This window comes from Athene noctua, chromosome Z, assembly GCF_965140245.1.
Source record: "Athene noctua chromosome Z, bAthNoc1.hap1.1, whole genome shotgun sequence".
NCBI classification, from domain to species: Eukaryota; Metazoa; Chordata; class Aves; order Strigiformes; family Strigidae; genus Athene; species Athene noctua.
Genome location: NC_134077.1, coordinates 46,534,640 through 46,541,740, shown reverse-complemented (window position 1 = coordinate 46,541,740; position 7,101 = coordinate 46,534,640). Strand labels below are relative to the sequence as shown.

At 55.6% G+C, this 7,101-nt stretch overlaps 1 long non-coding RNA gene across 1 annotated transcript; it reads right to left on the bottom strand.

Annotated features, from left to right (window-relative positions):
• Window positions 1–4,128: 4,128 nt before the first annotated feature.
• LOC141973635 (uncharacterized) lies at window positions 4,129–6,125 on the bottom strand. Its single transcript, XR_012635577.1, has 3 exons — window positions 5,980–6,125; window positions 5,608–5,846; window positions 4,129–5,037 (listed from the first exon to the last, which is right to left on the bottom strand). It is a non-coding gene; the product is annotated as an uncharacterized LOC141973635 (long non-coding RNA).
• Between the last annotated feature and the right edge of the window lie 976 nt (window positions 6,126–7,101).

Below are 7,101 nucleotides of genomic sequence, written 5' to 3'. Positions count from 1 at the left end.
TTAGATCCTTGGCTCTTCCATGGTAATGCTTTTCCCATGACATAGATCAAAAAGGTTTGATTAACAAAATATTCATAAGCTATTTTTCCAGTAGCCCTGACAGAACTAGTAGCTGAACTTTTCTGTGCCCAGAATTGACTTGGGCAGGAGCCTGAAGAGCTCTCTCTTATCAATGCTGTCAGCATCTAGAGGAGTGGCGTTGAGTCCTGTTACTAGAGGCTGACTTCAGAAGCTTTTAGAAGTTACTTTTCTTGCAGCGCAGTCACTACCCCTGGTTAGAGCCAGAGGTATGTGAAAATTTTGCTCGGACATCTGGGCTAGAAGTGTGGATTAAATGGTCCTGTATGCAAGATTGGAGTACAAGCATTCTGCAACCTGTACAAATTGCCAGAGAAGTAGTGACGTCGAGTAGATGAAGCTGGCATTGCAAAGTTGACCTTTACTGTCTTCAGGCTAAACGGGGTTTTCTTGACGTTTGATCCTGCGCTGTAGCCATTAAGACTTGCTCTGTCTGCATCTTACTGCAAGGCAATAGTTGTGGAGTAGGGAAAAATGTTCCGGTACCAGTAGAGGCCAGCATGGGCCCCCTTAAATCAGTCAATAGCTGTGGTGTTACATGCGGTAGAAGCCCGTGGAAACAGAAGTTCCCTTCCTGTATGTTTTTGCACTGACAGAGCAGTGGCTGTTCTGTCTTGTCAGCAGAAACTTTTGCGTGTTGGCAAGTTGTTCAGTTTGCAGTAGCAGTATGTCAGCAGCTGAAAGAAGCTTTGACACAAGCATATGGAGAGTCAAAACCCAAAACAAATGGGAGGAAAAAAATGGGGAGAGTGACAGTTTAGAATGAACTTATTTTTTTCTTTTTTAAGGTCCAATTTTCCCTTCTTCTAGAAGTTCATATACCTACTGCGAGGGCAGATCACTTTGACAGTGCTGTTGAATTCTAACTCAACTGAGTTTGTAATGACTTGACTTTTAGTAATACAAGTCACTTTTTTTTTTCCCGTTTAATAAAAACATGAAGACATGATTTCAAACAATAAACAACATAGGCTAGAAAGAAACGTGGCTTGGTGTGTCTTTAATTAGGTGTGTTGCATATTACAAGCCATGTCAGGTCACTGGAAATTAACTTGACTGGTCACTACAGTAGACAGCTCACTTCTACATTTTCTTTCTCGTATGGTATGCATCAGAAAGCTCAAGAAATTAAAGCTAAGGAAAAGTCATGAAAGGTAATAAGAGGCAATGGTTACTAAAGACATACACCTTAAGAAAATATGCCACAGGTTAGTTGCAGGAGAGTTTGGCAAAGAAATAGCAGCAGGTTGCTGACAAACTCGGGATGCAGCAAGTAGATTCTCTCTCCATGTTTTAAGGTTTCAGAGTCCTTGAAATGAGACCTGAGAGGACTCTGTGTTCGTTTTCCTCCTCCAGCTCCAAAGTAAGCTCTTTATCCCTTCATCCTAACTTTGCTGCCACACCGCTTTGAAGGATGAAGGATTAAGGGGGAACAGTGAATGAAGGTGCTTTTTGGGGGGTGGGGGGTGGTGTGCAGAGGGTTTGTGCTGAAGAGAAGAGCTCCTTTTTTCTTCTCTAGCAGTCTTGTCCCCTTGGAAACACCAACTCCCCGCCAAGCCCCCCCAAATCGCTGGGGCAACCCAGAAACCTCTTGAGGCCCCCCCCAAATAGTAGGGACCCCCTCAAGCTCCCCCAGGACCCTGTTTTGCTGGTCAGGGATACCAATTAAACTCAGACACCAGGGTGAAAAGAGCAGGCCTATTTTTACTTAAAATAACTAAATAATGTAACAGAACAATACAGAAAACATACAGTAAGACAGAACAGTGTGCTTAAACAAACAGGAAAACACCGTGTAATGCATCAAATCATTACTACCTGAGAATAGTGATTAAGAAAGATCCATCCCCACTTGCACACGTTCCCATCACCCAGACCCGCAGTGGCGGGGCAGCCCCGGTTACAGCGAGGGTTTGCAGAGCCTGTCCCGGCAAGGGGGAAATCCTGCGCGGTGCGTCCACCCGTGGGTGAGGCTGCCAAAGTCGCTGTGAGCGGGTCCAGCCTTATATGCCTGAAAATCAGCAAGCCAGAAGAGCTGGCACCTTTGTTTCAAGTGGAAATACCTGGTTTCAGTCTCACATTAGGTTCCCCCCAGAGCTTGGCCAGGGCTCGAGGAAGAAGCCAAAGGAGTTTCTCGATTTATCTGATGGGATTATGCGCAAGGTCTCACATCAGGTCTCGGGGACAGACACCTGCCTCCATGACTCTGTTATCCTATTCACATACAAAGGAAGGGGAAGACACACTGCAGATAGCTACATTCTCCATGCATATTTCATTAAGGATTCCATCCCGGGTTAACAGTTTCGGTTCAGAGACGGTTGCTCAGGCTTCAACACTTCCACCTTTTACATCAGGATAGGTGGTTTGTTATGACTTAGTATAAAACCCGTTGGCATAGTGGTTACCAGTTATGAAATATACAGGATTCATCTATAGGTCAACTCCGGCTTGGGCCTATTGTCCAAGCCTCAGCACTTCAGACCCCCAAAATCCCAAGGCTCCCCAAAATCAGAGGGACCCCCCACAACCCCCTGGGACCCCTAAGGCCCTCTGGGACCACCAAAACCTCCCCAGCACCCCGCAAAAATGGGAAGGACTCGACCTTAACCCCTGAGAGACCCTCAGTTCCCCATTTGGGATCCCCCCCATCCCTACTGTCCCCTGCAGGGGTCTGGGGGATGTCCTAGTGCTGTCACCCCTCCTCCTGCACCACCAGTTCCCCCACTGGGACCCCCAAACCCCTCCTCCACATGCCTACTTTCCCCTGCAGGAGCTTTGGGGTGTCCCAGCACTGCCACTCCCCCACACCCCTCAGTTGACCCACACACTGTGTCCCTGCTGTCCTCATCAACCCCTGCAGGGTTTTTTGGGGGGGGTCCCACCGACGCCACACCGCTATCCCTGCACCCCCAAACTCTCGAGGTCATCTGGGAAGAGGGGGGTGTCCCAGTGCCCCCCACAACCACTCCCCTCAGATTTGGGGAGCCTGTGGTCACCCGTGTGTGTCCCCCTATCCCCACTGGGGACCACACCGGGCTGACGAGGAAAGCCACCAAGAGCCCCCACCTGTGCATCCACGGCAGCAACCATGATGGGGGACACAGGGGCACCCCGGCGGGCCATGAGGACACCACAGACACACCCCTAGGGTCTCCTGGAGGTCCCCAAATCATCACCTTGGGCATGGGAGAGGACACAGGAACACCAAGGTGGCTCCGGGGGACATTCCCATCCATGAGACATCCCCCACGTTGATGCCTCATTATCCTGAGGGACCTCAAGGTGGCTCTTAGTGATGTCCCCATCCTTAGGCTGTCCCCCACGTTGACACACCACGACCTTTAGGACCACAAGCTGGCACCTGGGGACATCCCTATCCCTGGGGTGCACCCCACTTTGATGTCCACAACTGAGGGTGGGGACCAGGGTGTCCCCAGGGGGTCTGTGGTGACGCCTCCATCCCTGAAGTGTCCCCAACATTGACACCTGTCACCTTACAGGGTAATTTGGCAGAAAATAACCCCCCTTGTGTCCCAGTTTATCCTCGGGTGTCAGAGGGGCTGGGGGCGGCTACGTTTAGGTTCTGAGTGATACCAACTTGTCACTGTTCTTGTCACTTGCTCCTTCCAACCTCCACCCTCCCGCATGACTCTGGGAAAGGGGTGATCCCAAACCCCTCCCTGAGGATTCATCTCAGAACAACAGCTCCCCATTGCAGAGTATCTTGTAGCAGACTCAGTCATAAGAGAGAAAAGATCTTTTTATTGTAGACAGCAGCTGTGGGTGCCCTGGAGTCACAGCGGTTCAGTCAGGGAGAAGGAATCAGCACCTGCAACGACAGAGCCAGAAAGCTCTGGTGAATCCATGAAGGCAGGAAGGGGCAGGGGTTTGTTGCCCACTTTTGGAGAACGTCATTTATGAGGAATTACTGATGGCCCAGAGGAGAGAGCCGTTGCTGGCGCTGGCTTACCTGGCTGAGCTGGGGCAGCGTGCCATCCTCCTCCTCCTCCTCCTCCTCCTCCTCCTCCTCCTCTGCCTCCTCCTTCTCTGCCTCCTCCTCCTCCACTTCCTCCTCCACCTCTGCATCCCGATGCTGCTGCTGCTCCCTTATGGTGCAAAGGAAAAGAGAGAAGAGGCCGTCAGTGGATGCCGCCAGGCCGGTGCTCCTGGAGCCTGCCCTGCCCTGCCTGCAGCACCGTGCTGAGCGGTGCGGCAGGGCGGGCAGGGAGCCAGCAGCTGGAACCGTGGCTGCGGCTCAACTGCTCCGGCTCGGGGGCTCCTGAGAGCCGGTGTGTCCACGGACAGCCTGGCCCAGCCCTGGCCCTGTCCTCCTCCAGGCTGTGGGCAGCACCAGAGGCTGCGCGTCCCCGCAGAACCACGTCCAGCGAACGCTGCCAAGCGCTGTCCTTTCTCCTCCGGCTGACGTCCTCCCTCGGGCTGCCCAACCTGCACAGGGACACTCAAGGGACAAGGAGCACAGCCCAGCCGATTGCAGGAGGGGCCTTTCTTTCCCAAACTCACCTGGTGAGTGGCAAAGTCCCCCTTCGCTGCTAGATGAGACCGTCGGAGGCCTGTGCTTGAGATCAGCCTGCAAGAACCAGGCTGTGCTTAGGGAGCAACCATGCAGCAGAAAGGGCCCCCAGCCCACCATGCCGCTGCACACCCATCCCTGCACCCCGGCACAGCCAGAGGGGAAAGGCAGCCGTTCTGCCCTCTGCCTGGCCCTCCACCAGCCTCTGCAGCCTCCTGGTGCTGAACGGCCTCCACCGGGCAAGAGAGCAGCAGTGGCAGAAGGGGAGCAGCGATCCCTGTGCTGCTCGGCGGGAGGAGCAGTGCTGGGCACAGCGCCCCCTCCGAGAGACACTCGCGGCGGCATGGTGGCGTCTCCGCTCCTTCTCCAGGAGTTGCAGTGACGGGACGAGGGTCACTCGGGGTTTCTGGGATCCTTCTGGTGTCCTGTGCACAGGGAAGGGACAGGGAGAGAGCTGAGTGAGCCCCAAGATGCCTCGGCATAGAAAGCTGGTCATCCATGGTCTGTCACCACTTCGACCGTCCTCCCCGTTCCTTCTCCTTCCCCCAGATTCCTGTGCCGAGCATGACCTCGTACGGTACAGCGTGTCCCCGTGCTCAGCTGGGGTCAGCTCTCCCAGCAGCCCTGCGCCCTCCCAGCTTCCTGTGCACCCGCTCGTGTGCATAACCCAGGAAAATGAAAAATCTTTGACTTAGGACGAGCACTCCTTAGCACCGACTACAGCATCAGTATGTTATCATCGTCCTTGTACTAAATCCAAAATACAGCACTGGATCAGCTCCTTGGAAGAAAACGAACTCTGTCCCCGCCAGAACCAGCATAAGCATCTGCCTTCTCTGGTGCTCTGCTGCTCTCTGCTCACTGCCAGGGTGGGTCTGGCTTCCCCTTCATGCACCCGTTGGGGAGCTGAGACGAGAGCTGGGTAAGGACAGACACCCCCCACAGCCTTCCTCATCCTCAGGCTGAAAAAATGGCACCTCCATGGCCCCAGTTACCTTGATGGCCTCCAGGGGAGTCCAACAGTCTCCAGTGGTCCTTGGGGATCTCCGGCAGTCCTCAGGGTTCTCCAGCGGTCCTCGATGATCCTCAACTGTCCTTGGGGTTCTCCGGCAGTCATCAATGATCTTCAGTGGGCTCAGGCTGTTCTCGGTGGTCCTCAGGGGTCTCTGGCACTCCTCGTTGGTCCTTTGTGGGCCCCAGCAGGCTCCGAGGGACTCCTCCCGGCGCTACAGCGCTGCCATACAGAAAATGGAAACACCTCTCCTCACCTCTTTGGGCTCAGGGTAGAGGAGATGGCCCCCATCATGAGGGGAGGGGGTGGGGATGGGAAAGCCAGGCTCAACTGCGGCTTGACATGATGAGTTTACCGGGTGTCTGAGTGGCTGGTCCCCTCGGGGCTAGCACGGCTCGTTGGGAGGGGGCTATTTAGAGGCCAGCTGAGAGGCCCCCCTGGGCCCTGCGGCGCTTTGGGCACCCAGTCATGGTGCTGCCATGCCCTATCAGCCCCTCAGGAGATGGATTCACCTCCATGGGCTCCTCTTCTTCTTGAGGTGGATCCACCTCCATGGGCTCTTCCATATGATGATATGGATCCACCTCCATGGCCTCCTCCACCTGTCGAGGAGGATCCACCTCCATGGGCTCATGGGCCCACTGTGGCAGGTCAGTCTCCATGGGCTCGACTGACCTCCCACTGCTGCTGCTGCTCCTGTCAGCCCTCTAGTTTCTGGCGCTGTGGAGGCATCTTCACTGGTTCAAAGAACCTCTTCGTACTCACGCCACTGTACGTGGACTCCTCTACTACTCTTGCCTGCTGCACAAGGTCAACTGACAACCGAGCTGTGGGCCAGCTGCAGGGGTTGTGTAACGGGCACTGCTGACGCCACCAACGGACGCTGCTGGGATTGGCCCCTGAGGCCCAGGTGGCCCCTAAGGCCCTGAAGGCCCTTGAGGCTTTGAAGGCCCTGTTCCGGGCACCATTTTCTTGCCAGAGAGCAGGGCCGCCCCTCAGGCACCGGGACGGCCTCCAGCTCCCCTGCTGTGCCCGGGGCTCCAGCCCCCTCCTCAGGCCAGGCCTGGGGTGCCCTCAACGGACCAGTGGCCACAGTGTCCCAGCAGGGCCAGGGAGTCTCCATCCCCCTCACACCGCTCGGCTGCTGCGAGTGGCACCGTCCCCACAGCCGACAGGAGCACAGAGGGGCAGAGGGCAGCAGAGGGCCTGGCGTCCTCCTGGCTGCTGCGCAGGAGCGACGGGAGGCGTCCGCTGTAGGGTCACCGAGGCCCTTGGGGCCTGGAGCAGGGGTTTGGCTCTGAGGGTGGGAAGGCCCGTGGGGGACGGCCGTCCCCAGCTCATTCTGGCCTCAGCTGCCGAAGGGGTGGGTGAAGGTGAAGCCAGAGCCACCCTAGCCTTGCACAAACAACAGCTGCAGTCAGCTGTGAGTCCAGACAAGGCTATGGGACGGATTGCATCTTGGCTACGGGCTCTTCGG